At 42.6% G+C, this 21,792-nt stretch overlaps 1 long non-coding RNA gene across 1 annotated transcript; it reads left to right on the forward strand.

Moving 5' to 3' along the window:
- Nucleotides 1–14,751: 14,751 nt before the first annotated feature.
- On the forward strand, nt 14,752–19,137 carry LOC133349304 (uncharacterized). Its single transcript, XR_009755935.1, has 2 exons — nt 14,752–14,999; nt 15,207–19,137. It is a non-coding gene; the product is annotated as an uncharacterized LOC133349304 (long non-coding RNA).
- Nucleotides 19,138–21,792: the final 2,655 nt, after the last annotated feature.

Raw genomic sequence — 21,792 nt, forward strand, 5'->3', positions numbered from 1 at the left:
GAAGCTGTGACTTCTTGTCTCGTTGATGCCGCGATAACAAGGTAATACCCATCGCTTTCACACTCACATCTGCTGCTGTGTCCTCACCGAATTCTAAACAGATTTTATTTAAAGCTAGGCTATCACTAATCTTGGAGAGAATAAGGTTACTCCGATTTGAACTCGATAATTTAGACAAGACTCTCTTACAAACACATTTAATGTTAACACAAAAAAATGTCCCCTTCTGATTGGAACCACGTTGACAACATGACTGCTGCTTCTGCTGACTCACTGTCAGCCAAATGCAAAGCTAACCTGATCTCTAAAGTCAACCTCCTATCAAAGAAGAAACTAGAGCCACACATCACAAAGCTGGATGTCAACAAGACCGTTATTAATCAAAGTAACATCCCAATTTCTGACAATCTGAAAACGGTACTGGCCAAAGGACTAAATTTCGCTGTCACCCCTAAACATATACCAGTAGAAGATGTGATTTCTCAGGTTGATGTAGCCCTCAGAAGCATACAGTGAGGGAAAAAAGTATTGATCCCCTGCTGATTTTGTACGTTTGCCCACTGACAAATAAATTATTAGTCTATAATTTCAATGGTAGGTTTATTTGAACAGTGAAAGACAAAATAACAACAAAGAAATCCAGAAAAACGCATGTCAAAAATTGTATACATTGATTTGCATTTTAATGAGGGAATTAAGTATTTGACCCCTCTGCAAAACATGACTTAGTACTTGGTGGCAAAACCCTTTTTGGCAATCACAGAGGTCAGACGTTTCTTGTAGTTGGCCACCAGGTTTGCACACATCTCAGGAGGGATTTTGTCCCACTCCTCTTTGCAGATCTTCTCCAAGTCATTAAGGTTTCGAGGCTGACGTTTGGCAACTCGAACCTTCAGCTCCCTCCACAGATTTTCTATGGGATTAAGGTCTGGAGACTGGCTAGCCAACTCCAGGACTTTAATGTGCTTCTTCTTGAGCCACTTCTTTGTTGCCTTGGCCGTGTATTTTGGGTCATTGTCATGCTGGAATACCCATCCACGACCCATTTTCAATGCCCTGGCTGAGGGAAGGAGGTTCTCACCCAAGATTTGACGGTACATGGCCCCGTCCATCGTCCCTTTGATGCGGTGAAGTTGTCCTGTCCCCTTAGCAGAAAGACACCCCCAAAGCATAATGTTTCCACCTCCATGTTTGACGGTGGGGATGGTGTTCTTGGGGTCATAGGCAGCATTCCTCCTCCTCCAAACACGGCGAGTTGAGTTGATGCCAAAGAGCTCCATTTTGGTCTCATCTGACCACAACACTTTCACCCACTTGTCCTCTGAATCATTCAGATATTCATTTGCAAACTTCAGACGGGCATGTATGTGCTTTCTTGAGCAGGGGGACCTTGTGGGCGCTGCAGGATTTCAGTCCTTCACGGCGTAGTGTATTACCAACTGTTTTCTTGGTGACTATGGTCCCAGTTGCCTTGAGATCATTGACAAGATCCTCCCGTGTAGTTCTGGGCTGATTCCTCACCGTTCTCATGATCATTGCAACTCCACGAGGTGAGATCTTGCATGGAGCCCCAGGCCGAGGGAGATTGACAGTTATTTTGTGTTTCTTCCATTTGCGAATAATCGCACCAACTGTTGTCACCTTCTCACCAAGCTGCTTGGCGATGGTCTTGTAGCCCATTCCAGCCTTGTGTAGATCTACAATATTGTCCCTGACATCTTTGGAGAGCTCTTTGGTCTTGGCCATGGTGGAGAGTTTGTAATCTGATTGATTGATTGCTTCTGTGAACTGGTGTCTTTTATACAGGTAACAAGCTGAGATTAGGCGCACTCCCTTTAAGAGTGCGCTCCTAATCTCAGCTCATTACCTGTATAAAAGACACCTGGGAGCCAGAAATTGTTCTGATTAAGAGGGGGTCAAGTACTTATTTCCCTCATTAAAATGCAAATCAATTTATAAAATTTTTGACATGCGTTTTTCTGGATTTTGTTGTTGTTATTCTGTCTCTCACTGTTCAAATAAACCTACCATTAAAATTATAGACTGATCATTTATTTGTCAGTGGGCAAAAGTACAAAATCAGCAGGGGATCAAATACTTTTTTCCCTCACTGTAGGACACATCCATGCGGATGTAGCAAGAGCTGAAATAGCCACTATTCTTAAGAACGCTAAGAAACCCACTAGCAACATTAGCAAAAACTAACGCTCTGAACTCGCGAACCTAAAAAAGAGAGATGTTATAGTCATCCTCTCGGCCGATAAGGGCAATGCTATGGTCATCATGGATAAAGGCTAATACAACAACAAAATCCTGGACCTACTCAATAATGGGAGTTACTCCAAAATTAACAGTGATCCTACTAACAGCCTAACGACAAAAACCAACAAGATCATCACGAGTTCGACTTCCGTAATCGAACCAACCAAACGTCCCTCCATAAAACCCTCGGCTGCTAGACCTCCCAGATTTTATGGTCTTCCCAAGATCCATAAAGAAGGCACCCCACTACAGCCCATCGTGTCCACGATCAACTCTCATACCTACAAACTAGCCCATTTTCTATCAGATACTCTGCTTCCCTTCACTGGCAAGACCTCTTCAGCAGTACTTAACTCAACCCAATTGGTCTCTATGGTCAATGACATGGTACTATCTCCTGACGATATCCTCGTCAGGTTTGATGTGGTATCTCTGTTTACCAAAGTCGCAGTGCCTGACACCCTAACAATAATTGAAGACTTGGTCCAACATGGATTGAATTCGGATGTACCTGCGCTGGTTAGGCATTGCCTGACCAACACTTATTTTACCTGGAATGGCACCTTCTACAAACAGAATGAGGGTACCCCTATGGGCTCCCCCTTGTCACCAGTGATAGCCAATGTGTTCATGGAAAAGTTTTAATCAGACGCCATCCAGACGTCCACCCTGCGTCCTTCACTGTGGAAGAGGTATGTGGATGACACTTTCGTCATTTGGCCACATGGCCTCCCAACATTGAACCATTTCCCGGACCACATCAATTCCAGACACCCATCCATCAGATTCACCATGGAAGTGGAGAATGATGGCAAACTACCATTCTTAGATGTTCTGTTTGAGAGGAGACCTGATGGATCCTTGGGACATTCTGTCTACAGGAAAGCCACCCACACAGATTCCTACTTGAAACCTGATTCCCACCACCACCCGGCTCAAAATAATTCTCTCATCAAAACACTATACCACAGAGCTCATGGCATTTCTGACCAACACCACCTGGCCAGTGAATTAAAACATGTACATCGGGCCCTCAAGATGAACGAATACTCTGATCACACGATCTGCAAAGCTGTTTCTCCCACCATACAGAAGCAACCACTTGAAACTCCGATCAAAACTATCACGTTGCCATACATAGCAGGCGTGACCAAAAATATATCAAAAATTATAAACAAACATAAGATCCAAGTCCGATTCAGTACAGTACATAAAATCCGTGATCTAATCCCATCTGTAAAAGATGTCATTCCTGACTTGCAATACCCTGGAGTCTATAAATTGAGTTGCAGCTGTGGTGATTGTTACATTGGGGAAACGAAACGTCAGGTCTCCGATCGTGTCCGTGAGCACAAGTTAGATCTGAAACACGGCAAAATTGAGTCTTCCGCCGTTGCCGAACATTACTACAACGCTGTGGGCTCTCATGATATTGTCTTTTCCGAGACCAAGGTGCTCTGCAAAACTTCTTATGTTGCCTCCGAAACGTCGTGATTTATTATTTTATTTCTATCAATTTATTTATCTATTTATTTATTTATTTTCCTACGTGACTTTACCGAAAAAACCTAAGAGTATGAATCCTTGCAGTCACGAAAGCTTCAAATCTAGAATCTTGCAATGCAGTTGATGCGTGCCTGCGTGAAATCATATTGTTGTATACCTTTGACACTGGGCACGTGTTTTGGGTTGTATCTTTCTTTCTAGAGCATCTCATAGTCCAAACAACGTGGTATCAGTCGCCTGAATATGTTCATTAACAATGCCTGTTGTATGCAAACACATACAAATAGCAGAACTCACAGGACAGGCAACCATCCTGAAAAACATGGAAGCTAAGCCAAAGTCATCACGAGCCACCAAGACTCGCCCGTCGGCAACAGGCCAACATCCCTCTTAGTCCTCCACTTCCAAGCTGATGGAACGTGCCATATCTTCACCATTATAGACCCCCAACTGCCTCCCAAACGATACTGGGGATTCATAACCGGCCATAGCTGCTGCTGCTGCGAACATGGTCGCTGACTTCATCGCCATCACAGAAGCTGGTTTCCCCCGTGAACAGAAAACTGGCACAGCACTGATTGATGTATAGGCTCCTGTGACACCGTTTGACGTCATGGCCTGCTACTGAAGTTGTCCAAAATCAGCAGATGCCATTCCACTGTTCACCTAATCGACGCGACGCCCAGCAATCGTACTTGTAAACACAGCCACAAGAGGATTATGAAGAATGGCTCCCTTAAGGTTATGTTCTGGTACGTCATCATTACACCATATTCAGGGTGTCCGAAAATGAATACAGTAATCCCTCGCCACTTCGCAGTTCAAGTTTCGCGGCCTCAGTGCATCGCGGATTTTTCGAACTGATTTAAAGGCCTCATTATACCTGTGCAGTAACACATTCATCGAACTGCACAGGTCTGTCATCGTCGTCATTGTCATCGTCATTGTCGTCGTCGTCATTACTGGAGTCAAGTCTCAAGATACTACTGTCATTGGTGAGTGTAGAACACCACAATACGTATCGTATGAGAGAGGGAGAGAGAGTGAATGTATAATATTAAGGTTTTATAATTAAATAGATTTAAGTAAAATATATATAAAGTATAAATATACATATTTTAAACATTCTGGTACCCACACACACATATACGGAAATTCCTAGGGGGCCAATCCTACTTCGCGGATTTTCACTTATCGCGAGGGGTTCCGGTCCCCATTAACCGCGATAAACGAGGGATCACTGTATACCAAAAATAAAGTAGCATTTTAAAAATTGTTATTCCAGATACTGACGTAAATTTGATATGCATATATGCATTAGTATTATACGTTTGAGTTTGTTGTGAATATTGATTGGTACTTTCTTTCTGTTTCAGGAGAAACCCCATTTTATGATATAATGACACGTCCTGCCCCTTCACCCGACTTAATAGCATGATATATATTTTTTATCTCTGGTGTTTAAAAAAAGGAAAGTCTACACGAGAAAACTAAGGGACCTTGAACTTAAACATCGTATTGTTGGTGCTGCTGTGTCATCATCCATCCCTACAGCTGTGTTGGGAAATGTTTTCTCAGAATCTGAACGCCGAATTAGATTGATCATATTGAATGATGAGCGACATGAAAAGTTTATTCATAATTCTAGAATAGCTAATCCAGTGGTTCTTAATCTTTACTGCAGTCTTGCACCCCTTTGGTTCTCAATCGCCAAACGAAACGTTTCATGTTAATAAATACGTAGCTTTGATGAAACATGCCCGTACTTAATTTGTGTTTCGATTATTTACCTTCAAAAACAATCTGCCCATGTCTCGCACCCACAGAAAGGAATTATCGCACCCCCGGGGGTGCGTGTGTAGTGACATACGACGTCACTACTCTATCTGTATCGGGACTGTACGAGCGTAGGGACATATGATGTCACTACTGTGTTGGCTCGGTATGGGTGCTGTAGGCGGGTGTCACGGAGGTCATGTCAGGCCGCGTGACACTGCATGAACCCAACAGGACACGTGACCTGACAAAGGGGGGGTTAGAGGCATCAGGGGGGAGCTTGGGGGTCACGTGGTTGGGGGCCCGTACCTTCCCAAAGGCTCGAGAAGGGGGGCGTGGCCTGGGGCGGAGGGGGGCGTGGCCTGGGGCGGAGCTGGCCACGCCACGGGAGTGACAAGCGGGTTGTGAACAGAGAGCTGGACTCTTCAACCCTGGGATGAAGACGCCATCAGCGGTCCTCATGTCTCCGATCGTCGTTCCTGACCAGGCCCTGGTCACGCTGTATAGTACTCTTAGTTTTTTCGGTAAAGTCACGTAGGTAAAAAATGAAATTAAAATTAATAAAAAAATAAAAATCACGACGTTTCAGAGGCAACACAAGCTTCCGTCTTCAGGTGAAACCGTCACAGCAAAATATCTGTATCACTTGATACACCTGAAGACGGAGCTTGTGTTGCCTCCGAAACGTCGTGATTTTTATTTTATTATTATTTTATTTGTATTAATTTTAATTTCATTTTTTACCTACGTGACTTTACCGAAAAAACTAAGAGTATGAATCCTTGCAGTCACGAAAGCTTCAAATCTAGAACGCTGTATAGTACTCCCCGAGTGTTAGTGAGATTAGGAACGGTGGTCACCACCCTGTAGATAATGTTCACGTTGGTTGTTATGCATTGATACTGTTGCCTCCCAGTTGAGTGTGCGCCTCAATTGAACCCACTACATGTGCACCCCGGATTAAGAACCACCGATCTAATGAATAACATAACCAAGGTTAAATAAATTGAAACTTATATGTCTATTACATGTATTCATATCAAATGTATGTCAGTATATCGAATAACCATAAAACTATTCAAAGTTATTTGTGGTTTAATCATTTTCGGACACCCTCTATACATAAGTGACCTTGCCATGTACATCATCTTGCAAGTTCATATACGTGGATGACATAGCCCTTGCTGCACAGGGCACATTGTGAATACTCCTACTGCTGATCTAACTTTATTGGAAGTATATTTCCCTCGCTGGAGACTCCGATCAAATCCCTCCAAACCACCACAAGCACTGTCAACTTGAATAATCGTGCAGCAAATGCCGCCCTTGATGCGTCCTTCCATGGTAGCCCAGTACGCTATGTAAATGCTCATTTATTGCATGATAACACCTTAATAGATTAGAGGGCCACAGAGCTTGGGAAATTGATGACATCGACTCACCGCAGTGGCTGCTGCCTTCTCTCTTGTCTGTGTTTCCTCAACGCACCTCCGAGTAGGCCTCTGCAAGGTAAGGTAATTTACCCTTTTCATCGGGTAAAAGGATAAAGGTGTCGACAAGGGGTAAGGTAAAGGGTAGGGTAAAGGTAGCTCGGAATAATTAACTGGTAGGGTAAAGGTAGTAGAAGTATTACTAGGTAAATACGGTACCTTGTTTACCGCGAAAAGCTCCGTGGTGCAGTCCGTGGCCTTCATTTAATAAGTAATATTTAAAAAAAAACTTTTTTTAAAACACGCTTTTATGAAATGTACGAGTAATTTCAGAACTCCACGACTCCAGGAAGTGGTCCCGAAGCTTGCCATAACGTAACGGACCGTGGCCAATTACAGTCAACGTCAGTTGACCGTGGACAAATTGACCCAAGCCGAAACATAACATAAAAAATAATGTTTAAAAACAGATATTTTTTCATGAGAGAATATAGTGTTGTCATCAGTATGACATAAGTATACCAAGTTTGCAGTCTATACCAAATTGGGAAGTGGGTTAAAATTTAGTTACAAGATTTGAGGATACAACAACAACGACAACAACAACAGACAGTGAGTGCAAAGAAAGCGTGTAAAAATTGAATAATTGAGAGTATTCTATTTCATTAAAGCGCTCTACCTAGAATTTACCGTTATAAACCTTTTTCATGTGTAGTAGTACCCCAGTAATTACCCTGTAATCGGGTAATTTGTATGAGGTAAGGGTAAAAGGTAGGGTAAAGGTAGACTCGTTGCTTTTTACCTTTTACCTTACCTGCTAAAGGGTAAAATGTAGGGTAGAGTGATTGTATTGTGTAAGGTAAAAGGTAAGGTAAAGGTAGGCTTGTTTTTTTTACATTTTAACTTTTACCTTACCTTGCCGAGGCCTACCTCCGAGTCATCTACTCTCTCTCTCCTTCTATGAGAGTGAACGGGAACTGTACGGGCATGCGTCAGTTGCACAGTTGTAACCTGAGGAAAAGGCAACGTTGCACTCCAAGTGACGCTTTAAACACAAGAGCATTTGTATGCCATGTATGATGAGCTTCTTTCGCACCCGAACGTTGCTGAACATTATTAAACTTCTGAAAGAATGTGGTAATACTCTACATTGTTTAAATATAAAAATGTGTTTGTGTCTTTAACAATTTACTTATTGTGCGCACATTGCGTGCCTGCATAATTATACGAATTACATTATTAAAACTTGCATTAATGTGTTTTAAATGAATTATTAGTGTACGAGGGCACTCATTAAGGGTCTTTTTTTATCATTGTGCTTATTTTGTAATTACCAAATAATAAAATATAGTACTATTAATACATGAACATTTATTTCTTGAAATTTTCCATATTATTTATTCTTAAACATAAAAAAATACAAATTAGATGAAGCCATAAAGATGCAGTTTATTAAAACGGTGCTTTTTGTGTGAACAATTTGATTAACAGTTGCTGCGTAGCATTCTACGACAAACCATACTTACCGTGATGCATTCCGTGAAACATTTCCGCGAAGAACAAAAACAATCTGTGAATTAATGCAGCAGTTGGGAGAGAGTGATCGCCGTATCTGTGTGCTAATTCTGCTGGATTTAGTGTGCAGGATTTTATGTTAAGAGAATGAAATACATTAATGCATGCCTCCATTAAACAGCATTCATTATTAAAGACGTGATTATGTAGCTTCCATTTAGAGGTGTTTCATCACTGTGCGTACAAAAGAAAAATGCGACATTTAATTCGCAACTGTCTAATATGAGAACAGTGTCCTGCACCGCCTGAGATATTACACTGCACACATTTTTAAAAATAATTTGTTTCTACCTTTAAATGATTTCAAAGGTGGCGTGTGGTTCCAAAAAACTCACGAGGCAGCTAAATTACACATTTTTGGTGCAATGGAGATGTAGTGGTGATACGCGCTGCCAGGAGGGATCGTGAGGCAGCGCGTGGTGATTGGTTACATCGAGTGGGTGCTCACATCGCGGTCCGCATAGGCTCCGCCCCCTCGGGAGCGGAGGGCTATGTAAGGCGATGCGCGCGGGCACTCGGGGAGTTGGTAACCAGTGAAGACAGAAGACGGAGGAAGAGATAGGCCCTGGGACCCCTAGCCCCGCTGCCCTTGTAAGGGCCGGGGTTCTGAGAGGCTCAGAGGTGAGGCCTTGGGATTCACTGTCCGACGCCCTTGTAAGGGCTCGGGCTGTGTAGCCCAGTGGTCGAGACCCGTAGTCTGACAAGAGGGGTCTGATAGCTCCCCGTGGGGAGAGCGTAGCCGGAGAGCCTGAGTCGAGGCAGAGATAGGTGCGCGTACCCCACGGGGAAGACGGAGTACGTGGCCGAGTCAGGCACGTGTGACATAGGTGTTATCTCGGTTGGGACTGTTACATGTGCAACCGTTGTGAATAAAGAGTGCTGCCCTGTCAACTCGTCTCCCGCCATTATTGAAGATATTACAGAGACACAAAACTACAACTCACAGCCGACCAAAAACAAAGCGTTGCTGGCACGTTTTAAGACGGTTGAAAATACACCTGGTATTATTGGGTAGCTTATTTGCACACACCGCATGCAATGGGTTTAATGGGGCAGACAAAGCTCCCACAAAAATAGCAGATGAGAAGAAGCACCGCGAACGTTTTAAGCCGATGCAGAGAAACTACTTGGAAGTGAATCGCTAATAAGCCACGTGAAATATGGATCACAGAACCGCACTTCGCATGAGGCAACAGTGTCTGTTACATCGAGCTGGCTTGCCCTAACGTTGGAATCGGTTCAGCGTGGGCGGAAAGACTTTTGTGATTTAAAGGCGAAGAAAGGGAAATACGCAGTGAAAGAAGGATGGTAAATTAGCATTTCCCCCCCTCACTCTGAAAGTGTTAGAGCACTAAGGTTGCTGGAAAAAATTGAGAAATCTTATTTTAGTTTCGACAAAGATGCTGGTAAATGCATAGTGAACTATTTATTCTGCTAAACATTGTGCTATGGCCAAACGTATCGCACTGAGAATTGCCACTTCTGTCCCAGCAAAGTCGGAGCAAGGTCGTATCACCAATTGCTATCACCTACTGTCACCGTTTGTAAACGCTCTCTGTTCTCTACAATGCACCTCTATTTTGTGAAATATTTTTTAAAATTAACTTTGGATAACAATGACATGTTCTGGGAGAACAGCTTTAAATTGATTTCGCAAGAGCCCGTATTGCCGAACAATAAATAGGAACACGCACTTTTTTTTCCCTAATAAGTGCACTACACGCGTGACTGCATGTAAATAAAGCACTTTAATAAGTCTATCAAGTACTGCGTACGCAAAATCATCGCAACCCCCCATTTGCTGGGAGGGTTGCCTTTGAAGAGTCCTCAGTTTACTGATTAAGTTTAGAAGCGAGGAAATCCCGCATTTGGTTTCACCAAAGCAATGTTATTCAATTACTTAATTACTTTTGATGTTTCTTCGTTACCAAGTGCTCGGTTGATTGAATGCTGTAGTTAAAATCATGATGATCATAGGCTATGTAGTGTGAGCGAGCTGCTGTCCTTACATGAACCCAAACTACTAATATGATTGCTGAACCGAATAATATATTTATAAAACTGTATAAAAAAACTTAAAATTGAAATTATGTGTTGGAAGGACACCGGAATATGCATACTTCGGCAAATTATTGAATGTAGATTAGGACAGAAGTAATTGTTTTAGGAAACTGAATGTGATGTTTAAAATTGTGTGATGTTTAAAAAGTGTTTGAGGCACCAACTGTTAAATGAGTGTTAACTATCTGCTCTGACAATAGAGATCAGAAATTTAAACACTGACAATAAATTGCAAAAAAAAAATCTGAAGAGTGCACACACGAGCATGGCGGACTTATAATTGTACTGACAGGCAGTACGAATAACGCATGAAAAACAGAAACAGCTAAATCAGATAATTCATATTGACATTTAAAAGGAGTGAATGGGCTTTGGTATAGAACACGTGCTGGATGAAAACAATGGTCGATGGACAAATCTGGCGCCGCGATGGCAATCAAAGGGAGAGAAAGTTCTTAAGAGTACGCCCTTCACGGAGATGGAGCAATTCGATCTGTCCACGTGCGGGAGTGAGATTGATGTGGCATCGCAGAGCCGTGAGGGATGGCGACGGCACGAGGGAGGCCTTCGTCCAGCCGACGACGACGATGACAAATCTGATCGCTTTAACTCTACTTGCTTTTATAATCATTTTCAAGCATGTTGGAAAAAGTAAAATACACATACAGTACGCAAATGACCAAAGAGGATTTTAGGACGTTAGGTCAAAATTCCACGAATGATCGTTAGTCTTTGCATGGGAGATAAACAAAAGTAACCAGAGACAAGCCACGTTTACGAGAGGAGAACGACTCAGTGGTCTGCGCATATAGATAAAAACATGAAGTGCCATCTCCTGGTCACCTCACTGCCAAAGCTCTACAATCTGGTATTCGCAGGGAGTCTCCCATTCCAGGATCAAACAAACCCGCGTAGATTCTGCGATGGGACAAGACTGGGCGCAGAGGTCGGTCGGGTCGATTTAGTTGAAGGTTCAGTTTGTGCATTGAAACATCAATTATAGGATTGTTGATGAAGTTCAGTCTGAAGGGTTTTGTGACACGTACATATAGAAGCCGAGGTGCTACGTTATGATCCTCTGTTTCACGGAGAAACAATTACATCATCCTGTGAATCACTGGCGTACAATCCGCCTAGCTAGCGGGGGTTGCAATCGAGGCCTCTTGCAAAAGGTGTTGACCTACATCTGCAGTGCTGTGTGCACAGAGCCTGAAGGGTGAACATAAAGGCAGTGCTTTTGAAAAGGGCAAACAACCAGGTGGAGTAATTGAAATACTTCGATGTGTAAAATACCCCAGAAGAAGTGCAAAAGTGATTTCGAGTTGAAAAAAAAATCACATTGGTTCTTTTTTTATAGAATCTACAAAAACACAGGTTTCGGTCACACCTCTTGATTTTGGGATTGAGGCATTTTCTTAAAACACTCGACTCATGGCGACAGACTCCATGCATGTGTTAGGAGTGAGCCGCGTAGCCATCGAAACAAGCTCCTTGATACACACGTGCTCGTGTTTATAACCCCATCACGTTTTTAATGTGTGCTTATAAGTATCCTGATGAAGGTTCACGATTGGTGTATAAGCCAGGTATAGAACAGCAGAAGCAGGAAACTACTAACTTCCCTGAACGCACTCGAGGTGAGTCGGAACTATTTCTCCCGTGTCTCGCAGTACACCGTCATTCAAAACCAATCGTCACCAGCGAGCCTAACCTCCTCGCCACTCACAATGTCTCAGTAGGTAGCCTTAACCTTAAGAATGAACCTCATCTATGAAATACCACAGGGGTAGTAGTGGTAACTGGGAAATATTTGCAGGAACTGATCCACGCTTACACTCCAACGAGCTCCCTAAGATCTTCAGATCGCCTTCTTCTAAGTCTTCTGAGGTCAAAGCTCTGTTCGTTCCTGGGGTGACCGGCCATTGCTACTGCACAGCTGCCAGATTTTGGAACGCTTTTCCTTTGGTTATAAGACAGTCAGACTCGTTGGAGCTATTTAGGTCTTGTCTTGAACATTCACCTCTTTAAATTGACCTTTACGGTTTACCCCCTAGTTCTGGCCATTTACCCTGCAAGTTCTATCTATTCCCTGCTTTCCCTACACGGTGGCGCATTGGCATCTACAGAAGGAATGCGCAACTTTATAAATGTAAATTATTATTACTACTACTAAACGGTGGATGTTGGGAGTTCTTGGTGAGGGTCGTCTTCTACGATTGGAGCCGTCTGCACGAGCAGTGCTTTGTGTACCGAGGCATTGCTGGGGAGGTGACCTTGTTGCAGAGGCTCACGGTTCAAATCCAGCGACAGCCCTGGTTATAACGGCAGGTGTGATAACCACAATATCGCCTGTTCTCCTATAATGCGGTAGTAACTGCATTCCTGAAGAACACCACGTTATGGAAAAATCGCGTTATAATAAATAATGTATAATATAGGGTAAAGCACAGTCCGTGATAAGACGTGAGATGCGTACACAGGCTGAACGAAGACTGAGGTGTGTGGGTAGCATCTAGAAGCGTCCAGCAGCACCCCAATGCCTTGTGTGATGCTACGCCGAGGCAGCCGTCCAACCGCTTATTCCTACTTGCACAGCGTAGTTCCGTTCGCTCAATCGCGTTATATCCAATTCGCATCCGCGTTATAAAAAACGTGTTCCCTCATACATTAATCACGTCGTATCCAATTTGCCTTGTGAAAAATGCAGCGTTATAGGAGAACAGACTGTACTACACACCGTGTGCATCACAGTGCACAGTCAAGATCCCCTGATGTCATTCGCAAGAGTAGATCATCGTGTGGCTACGTCAGGGTCCAAATTTTGGAAATTCGAAAACTACCTGCAAGTTACTCAATTGGGATTATGCATAACAATGATCACCTCCTACTGGCATGCTATTGCCCTAAGCTACTCTTGGAAATTAGGCTATCCTGATCTGTTGCGAACTCACCTGGCTAAACCCAAGATAAACTTGAAACGTGAGTTGTGAAAAAGAAAATATCTCTCCCATGAGAAACAATTATCTTGTTGTGAATGAAGTTTAACTCCACACGTTGTCAAGGTTTAGGCAGAACAGATTATTCTAACCAGGCTATTAGCAGGCCTGCAATTTACCGCTCTTTGACAAACGCCCTTTTTACTTACTTTCCACTTACACTTGAGTACATTCCGATGGATTGGACTTGCTCAACGCATATTTATATACTTGTGTAGTGTCAACGATTCAGAGACAGAGTTTCTAGGAGGCACTTTCTTTATTAACAACTTTCACGGTCTTGTCCTAACACTCTCCACAGTAGCTTAGCATAGCCTGTACATAACACTAGCTGTCTAACACTGATTGAGATAGCCAACTACTATCCTTCGTAGCGCAATATCGAGCGGAGACGTTTGGTGACGATGGCGACAATGAGATGACTCCATTCCCAGAACCAGCAGCCTCGAACCCCCGCTCTCGGCTCCTTTTATGCTACCACCGCGGTCTGGCTATGCCCTGACCGTGCCTCTCTTCTCGGACCCGCTAGCAGGTTCCAGGGGCCTTTAGACGGGGTCCTCCGTGACCCTTACCCTAGTTTCTCCCACCTGCCCACACCTCGTGCACACCCTCACCGGCGTGTGTACTGTCTGTCCACCACAGTTGCAGCTGCTGTCCACCAGTCGGCGCTATTACACTACACTTGTATCGCATACATATTTTTGGAGAAATGTGTTTTCAGGACCTGATTATTATTTGTTTTCTTCCCCACTGAATTGTTATATAAAGCGGTATCCTCGGTGATGAATGATGGACAGAATTGGACCCTGATGGTATTTATTTGGAGGGATAAAAAAAAACAATAAACTCATCAAGAAATTGAAGCGATTCATAACACTGTGTAACAATTTTTTTTGTCCTTGAGTAGTAAGTGTTATTTCCTAATTGCTTATGCCTCAAAAGTACAGAAAATGGATATTATTCCCCACAAACTTTGCTTTTGTGACCAGGACAGTAATGTTTAGAAATGTACCTATTTTCCAGAACATTCCAGATAGATTCAGTGCTGAGTAAACTTGGAGTAACTTCTAGAACATTCTAGAACTTTACAGTAATATAAATAGTAGGAAGATACAGGGGCCTCAAGCCCACCAGTTCCATTTAGTTCCAGCTGCCTAAGTGGATACATATGTGCATTTTTCTGAGATGGCATCAAGAGGCTGCAAGCATCCAGCAGACGCATTTTGCTATGTCTGCAGCCAATTTCTCAAGACAAGAGTGAAAAAGTACTCTGTGGAAACATCTGCTTAGATATGTGAGGCCTACAAGGCATATTTGGGCATGCTTGTCGGGGATCAAGACAAACCCTGGGTACCTCATTTCACCTGAGAGCAATGCAAAAACACTTTGTAAGGTAAGACAGACAATTGTTGCTCGGAATTTTATGTTATAAAATTTGTTAAAATTTGAAAAGTTTGTTAAAATTTGAAAAGTTTCAAAAGTATTTAATTGTTAAATGTTTTACATTTTTTTCTGTTATTGAAAAAATATATTCTACATGAAAAATGTTACGAGAATCTCTTACACATTAGTAATGGGTGAAATAAATGTATTTTTGTAGGATGGTAGAGGGGAGAAAAGAGAGCCATGAAGTTCGCTTTCCCAAGAATTTGGCGGGAACCCACTGACCACTCAAGCAACTGCTGCAAGTTGGACCCTTCCAAACGTCAGACTGGCAAGAATGCACCTGCTATCCTTCATCCATCGCCCCTGTGCCACACTGCCATGAGCTGCCCATACCCACTCCTCCAAAGAGAGCAGCTGCCTTTAGAAGAGAGCAGCAAGTCAGAGAGCGAGGAACACATACATCCATATGACAATTTCAGAGGTGGAGCTGCGGAGAGAAACCCATACTACCTCAACCAAAAAGACCTCAACGACTTGATCATTGATATATGTCTCACCAAGTCCAATGCCGAGCTTTTGACGTCGAGCAGTGGAACTTGTTGGATGCGAGTGTGCAAGTCGTAAATCAGAGGAAGCGTCACCAACCTTTTTGCAGCTTCTTCACCCGTGAATATGTACTCTGATTCTGCCACAATGTGACCAGTCTTTTCGAGGCAATCGGAATCGCCTGTGACTCAGAATGAGTGGCGCGTCTTCATCGACAGCTCATCCAGGAGCCTCAAAGCCGTGCTGCTCCATAATGGTAACAAGTGCCCGTCTCTTCCCCTGGCACACTGGGTGCACCTCAAAGAGGATTACAACAGCATCAAGATCTTGCTGGATGCCTTGATGTATGATGAGTATGGCTGGGAGGTCATCGGAAACTTCAAAATAGTGGAATTCCTGATGGGTCTCCAAGGTGGTTTTCCCAAGTTTCCCTGCTATATTTGCCTTTGGGAGAGCAGGGACACTAAGGCGCACTACCACAGGCGGGACTGGCCACTGCGGACCGAGTTCTGTCTGGGGAGGAACAACGTCAAGTAGGAGCCACTGGTGGACCCCCGGAAGGTGCTGATGCCACCACTGCACATCAAGTTGGGCCTTATGAAACAATTTGTCAGAACCGTAGATAAGGAGTCAGCAGCCTTAAAGTACCTTCAAGACTTCTTCCCTAAGCTGTCTGAGGCAAAGGACCATTTCAGATAATAGTCACTGGTGTTGGCCGTGAGCGGGAATCGATTTCGGGAAGCCCAGGTTCGTAAGTGCACCTCGCTAACCGCTACACTACCACTCCATCAATAACTGCTACACTACCCCTGAAGGCACACGCACATTTACAATCGCCAGCGGTAAAGATGCATCCACCTTCTGTGTGGGCGACGTGATTTTGGAAATCACATCCTCACCGCCGCGCACCTCTGCACTCCTTTTAAAGCAACGAAGAGCGAGGAGGTGGCCTGGGTGAGTTGTGGTCCACCGCCATGGCACCAGTGTGTACTCGTGGGTTTGATGGATTGGTGTGAGCTGGTTGGCAACGCTCAAGGCTACTGGAGAGTGAATGCTCAAAGTCCCCGTGGGAGTCATTTGCAGTTATAAGCCATTATGAGGCTGGGAGCATTTCCAAAGTAAAAAAACAATTACAGTATTAGCAATTAATTATGAATGCTGCATCGTTAACTGCACTCCTTCCATTGGTGTCGCTGGTTTCGCTTGAAAAAATGGACCTTACGTCTCAAAGCTATTTCAATTGGTTAAATACATTTTTTCTTTTAAAAATTTAAATATCTTCTTGATACGTATGTCCAAACTTGTTTAATGACATATTAAAATAATTATAGATGTAAAAACTTAAATTTGATTTCATGTGTCTTGAAGGCAGTGCACGCTACATATGAAGAACCATGTGGATCAATTCAATTTCTAACCAGCAGATGTCCTTTAAGTCACAACTATTCAAGTACAAAAAATGTATCATGATTCACAGCGATATCAAAGATCACGTTCATATATTTATTGTTTTATTTTCACTTTTCTGTACTTCTAGTGCAAATACATATGCAATCATATGTTCTGTAACTGCTGTTCACTCAACAAAAGCATACCATAATGTTTTATATTCTCTACAATCTACAACTCTTGTAATGCACATTCTGTGAGTTACAAATAACAAATGAAATACATTATGTGAATGGTGACTTCACGTAACCTCCCATGGCACCATTAACCAGAGAAAACATGTAGCAACAGTCAAATAATTGTACAATAGCTATTTATTCACAACTGTAACGATTAGAGTTAATGTTATAAATAATTTGTGAAGGAAATTAAGAATTGTGTAAACCAGTGATGATGCTTGTGCTTTAAGAATATTTTAGAAACCGAACGAAACGATTCCAGTGGATCTTATATCGTGCGATGTAGAGAGAGCATCGCCACATCGCGCGGACCCGAGTCATGAAACATTACAGATATCTACAGTACTTTGATTTTCACACAACTTGCCAAAAGGGTTGCATGAGTGCACACATTGGTTTCGCTGTTATCCGTTATTTACCAGCCACTAGACAGACAGTAAGTATAATATGACATTTTAATTGTAATCCCAGAGGAAGGATTGGTGGATGTATAATCCATGGTAAACATCAACAGGTAGAGAGAGGCGTAAGTTCTAGCTCCAGAATTCCTGTATCATGAAACATTAATTATGACAACTTTCATACCAACTTTACAATAGCACCGTTCATTCTGATATTGTTGAGATAGTAATATGCATGGACACTTGCGTGTATATTGAAATGCTTTCGCATCGTATATAGAGGTGTGGGGGAAGGACAACACACTAAACATGCAAAGAAAGCAGTTCTGACTGCAGAGACAGGAAAAAAGAATAATGGTATTCGAGGTGAGATGGCTGAGATGGCGGAGAGGAATACCACAGAGCCCACCACACAACCGTGACAAGATAAGAGGGGGGGGGGGGAGACTATCCAACATCATCATCTTCTTACAGGGCATGGCAGAAGGAAACAGAAGGAGAGGACGACCCAAGATCAATCGAATGACAAATGTGATAACACGGATCTGATAACCCGACACAACACCTGACAACGAGACAACGACTACAAAGGGCAGGCAAGAGTTGGCAGCCGACCGCACAACCACTGTGGTGGTGGTGGTGATGAGCATGCATTGTTACAGGATAACAGCGTTCATGTTGAAAAGGCCATTAGCTGGGCTGCACACGGGACCCTCTTAAACATTCTGTGAGAAGTATAACATTCAGAAAGCAAGACAAAATAGATATGAAGAATCACAGACTCACGTATACATTATTCAGGAAGATAATTTCTGACGTGAATATTGGCCAATTAAGATGCCAACCAAGGACGTCAAGCAAAATGTATTTACAAAAATGGGTTTTCTACCATGGACCACATGTTATCAATCAGATACGAAACAAAACAACAACCGTTACATTTCACTTTAATAAACGAGGAAAAGGGTGGAAACGGATTGCAGACAAGCAACCTCTCACAAATTGATGTCTTTGCAACAAAGTAAGACCTATCGAAACAATTTACAATGATGGAACAACTCCACCGAGATTATATAAGCAGGAAACAATACAAGGAGATGCACTCTTACCAATGCTGTTCATAACAAAAAAAAAACAGAAAATCCTCCGGTACTTTCATAAAATTGGGTTTAGAAATAAGACAAACATACATGCTTAAAGCATTTACCATCTGGAATTTATGATGACACATTCGCCATGATAATAACAAATACCAATCCACTGCATGAAATCATGGAATCACTGAACAAAAAAGGTGACAGTTTGATTAACGTTGGATATCAGCAAAACAAATATCATGTACCATACACTCGCTTCAGAAATAATTAAGGACACAACTGGAAAACACAAACTAATATCTATACCCCGAGCAATTATTGAAGGCGAGAGAAGGATATAATGCTTTTGGAAACTGAATTTGATCAAGAAAAGCGATAAACCGCAGTGTAAAACGAATAATGTTTACCATCAGTGCATATTAGCTGCTAAGACATATTGATCAGAAACTTGAAAAACAACAAATAAAATAGAATAGAAGTAAAAAAAATACTTAAAGAAGCATGAAGATATATACACTTGGAATTACATGTACCACGGAACACATGAATTGGAGGCGTCACATTGAATGTTAAGGAAAGTATGCGGATTTGAGCAGGACACAGCGCAAGAAGGGATGATGGCCGATGGAAATTAGTCACAGGAGGGAACGTGCTCAAGGAGAAGACCACCGTTGAAATGGAGCGATGAGATCGGCTTGTCACGCAGGAACGAGATAGACCGTGGCCCCACTAGAGCATGAAGAATATTGTCTGCACCTGGGGGGAGGGCTACATCCAGCAGTTGATAGAGCAGGGCGCATTATGATAATAATGACCTTCATAAACGGACACAATATACATAGATCAATGAGGGTTCGGCTGCAGACAATTTGACACATTCTTAAGGAGACAATATCAACGTGTGTCCTATATTTCCACTTTTTATTTCAGTCACCTTGTAAAAATTCTAGACATGAATACATACAAAAACATATATTTAAAATAAATGAATGGGGTTTGCGTATTACCACACATCTTCCTCGTCCAAAGAAATAACCTTTTACCATTTGGCAAATTGTCTTTGTATATGATGTTTTCACTCACCAAATGGAATTTTATGTAAAAATGTAAGCAGACGCATGAATAACGATAAGACCAGTCGACTAATTCGATTAAGAAGACATTATAAAATACCTTGCACATACAGCTGTTGTTTAATCGAACTTACAAAATGAATAATACGTATATTGAATATGTTTCCAATGAGGAAAATAAATTATTCAGTGTTTCGGCCTACTGTCCCATATGACATATCTTGCTCTTGTAGAAAATACTAGATTCGCTCATTAATGTGGTAAAGGGGTAAGAAAAGGTAAAGGTTCAGCCCTGCAATTGCTTGCACCACTGCTCGTGGAATGGGCGTATACGAGAGGGAGCTCTCGAAAGGTCCTCTGCAGGATGTTTTGACCTCGCCTTCCCCATTGGCCAGACATTTTAGATAAGATGGGGATACCCACACGTTGCCCCACCACACGTGACCTGTCGATCGATAAACTGTGGTAGTAGCCACCAGAGGTGGGACAAAGTCATTGTTATGCAAGTCCAAGTCGAGTCTGAAGTCATCAAATTCATGACTCGAGTCTGACTCGAGTCCAAGTCACATGACTCGAGTCTGACTCGAGTCCAAGTCACATGACTCGAGTCCACACCTCAGAGGTGGGACAAAGTCATTGTTATGCAAGTCCAAGTCGAGTCTGAAGTCATCAAATTCATGACTCGAGTCTGACTCGAGTCCAAGTCACATGACTCGAGTCCACACCTCAGAGGTGGGACAAAGTCATTGTGATGCAAGTCCAAGTCGAGTCTGAAGTCATCAAATTCATGACTCGAGTCTGACTCGAGTCCAAGTCACATGACTCGAGTCCACACCTCAGAGGTGGGACAAAGTCATTGTTATGCAAGTCCAAGTCGAGTCTGAAGTCATCAAATTCATGACTCGAGTCTGACTCGAGTCCAAGTCACATGACTCGAGTCCACACCTCAGAGGTGGGACAAAGTCATTGTTATGCAAGTCCAAGTCGAGTCTGAAGTCATCAAATTCATGACTCGAGTCTGACTCGAGTCCAAGTCACATGACTCGAGTCCACACCTCTGGTAGCCACTCACACTGCTGGGTTGGACAGAGGTTGTGGGGGAAGGGGGTTGAAGAAACTTGCCCATTGCTTCAACTCATGCAGCCAGCTATGGCTGCAGGGTTTTGGTAGTACATGTTGTTTATGCCATTTATTGTGAAAATTCCGTCAGTTCCTATGATTGCTTTTTCATTGCCTTCATGGCTTTATTTTGGTGATTTCGAAAAGTGTATTGGTTTAGCCATGTTTGTGTTGTTGTAGTACAGAGTTAGACTGATGGCCTTAATCTAAGTTGTCTTGTGGTTGTTGTTGTTGTTTGACTTGCATCCCACTGGGATTTTTGCACACAGCGTTGGTGTACGGTGTTTTTTCTGCAATATTTTTGCTGTCTTTTCTTGGATTTTCTGTTTGCACTTAGTCACATATTCACTTTAAGATGTTTTTTTGTTCATGTTTTTGTTTTTTGTTTGTTGCGGTTGCACCCGATTCAAGAGCTGAATGGCTCACAGGGCTATACCTAATAAATGAACTTGAACTTGAACTGCCGTGCTGGGAGATCAAACCAAATTTACCTCAGGTTTGCTAATCCCGTGTGCTGACCCTTGACACCACGGCACTAACCCGTGGTGTGATACTAAAGTATAATCTATTCATGAAGACGCATGTATATATAAAAACAGTCCTGTAAAATAAGTTTCGAAAAAAAAATGCTCACGTGTGTTTTATCTACATTTTTCATTTCAGAGGTCAACATTTTGTGTCGTACAGCCTTACTGTGAACGGAGCTCTTTACAATTTTTTTTAAAAATAACAATTCCGTTACGACTGCACATCGGATGCTGCGATGACAACTTTTGTAAGGATTGTCACGCTGTCGTACAATTTTACGCTAAAGTGACAAAAAGACAAAGTAACGGATGAGTAAAAAAACGTGTGTGCGTGTGTGAATATCTTACATGACTAGTAACAGCAAAATTATGTTACGAGTCATACATATCCATTTGATTCAGAGATGGA

This window comes from Lethenteron reissneri, chromosome 29 (genome assembly GCF_015708825.2).
Source record: "Lethenteron reissneri isolate LAM-NWPU_2019-01 chromosome 29, ASM1570882v1, whole genome shotgun sequence".
In the NCBI taxonomy this organism is placed as follows: Eukaryota; Metazoa; Chordata; class Hyperoartia; order Petromyzontiformes; family Petromyzontidae; genus Lethenteron; species Lethenteron reissneri.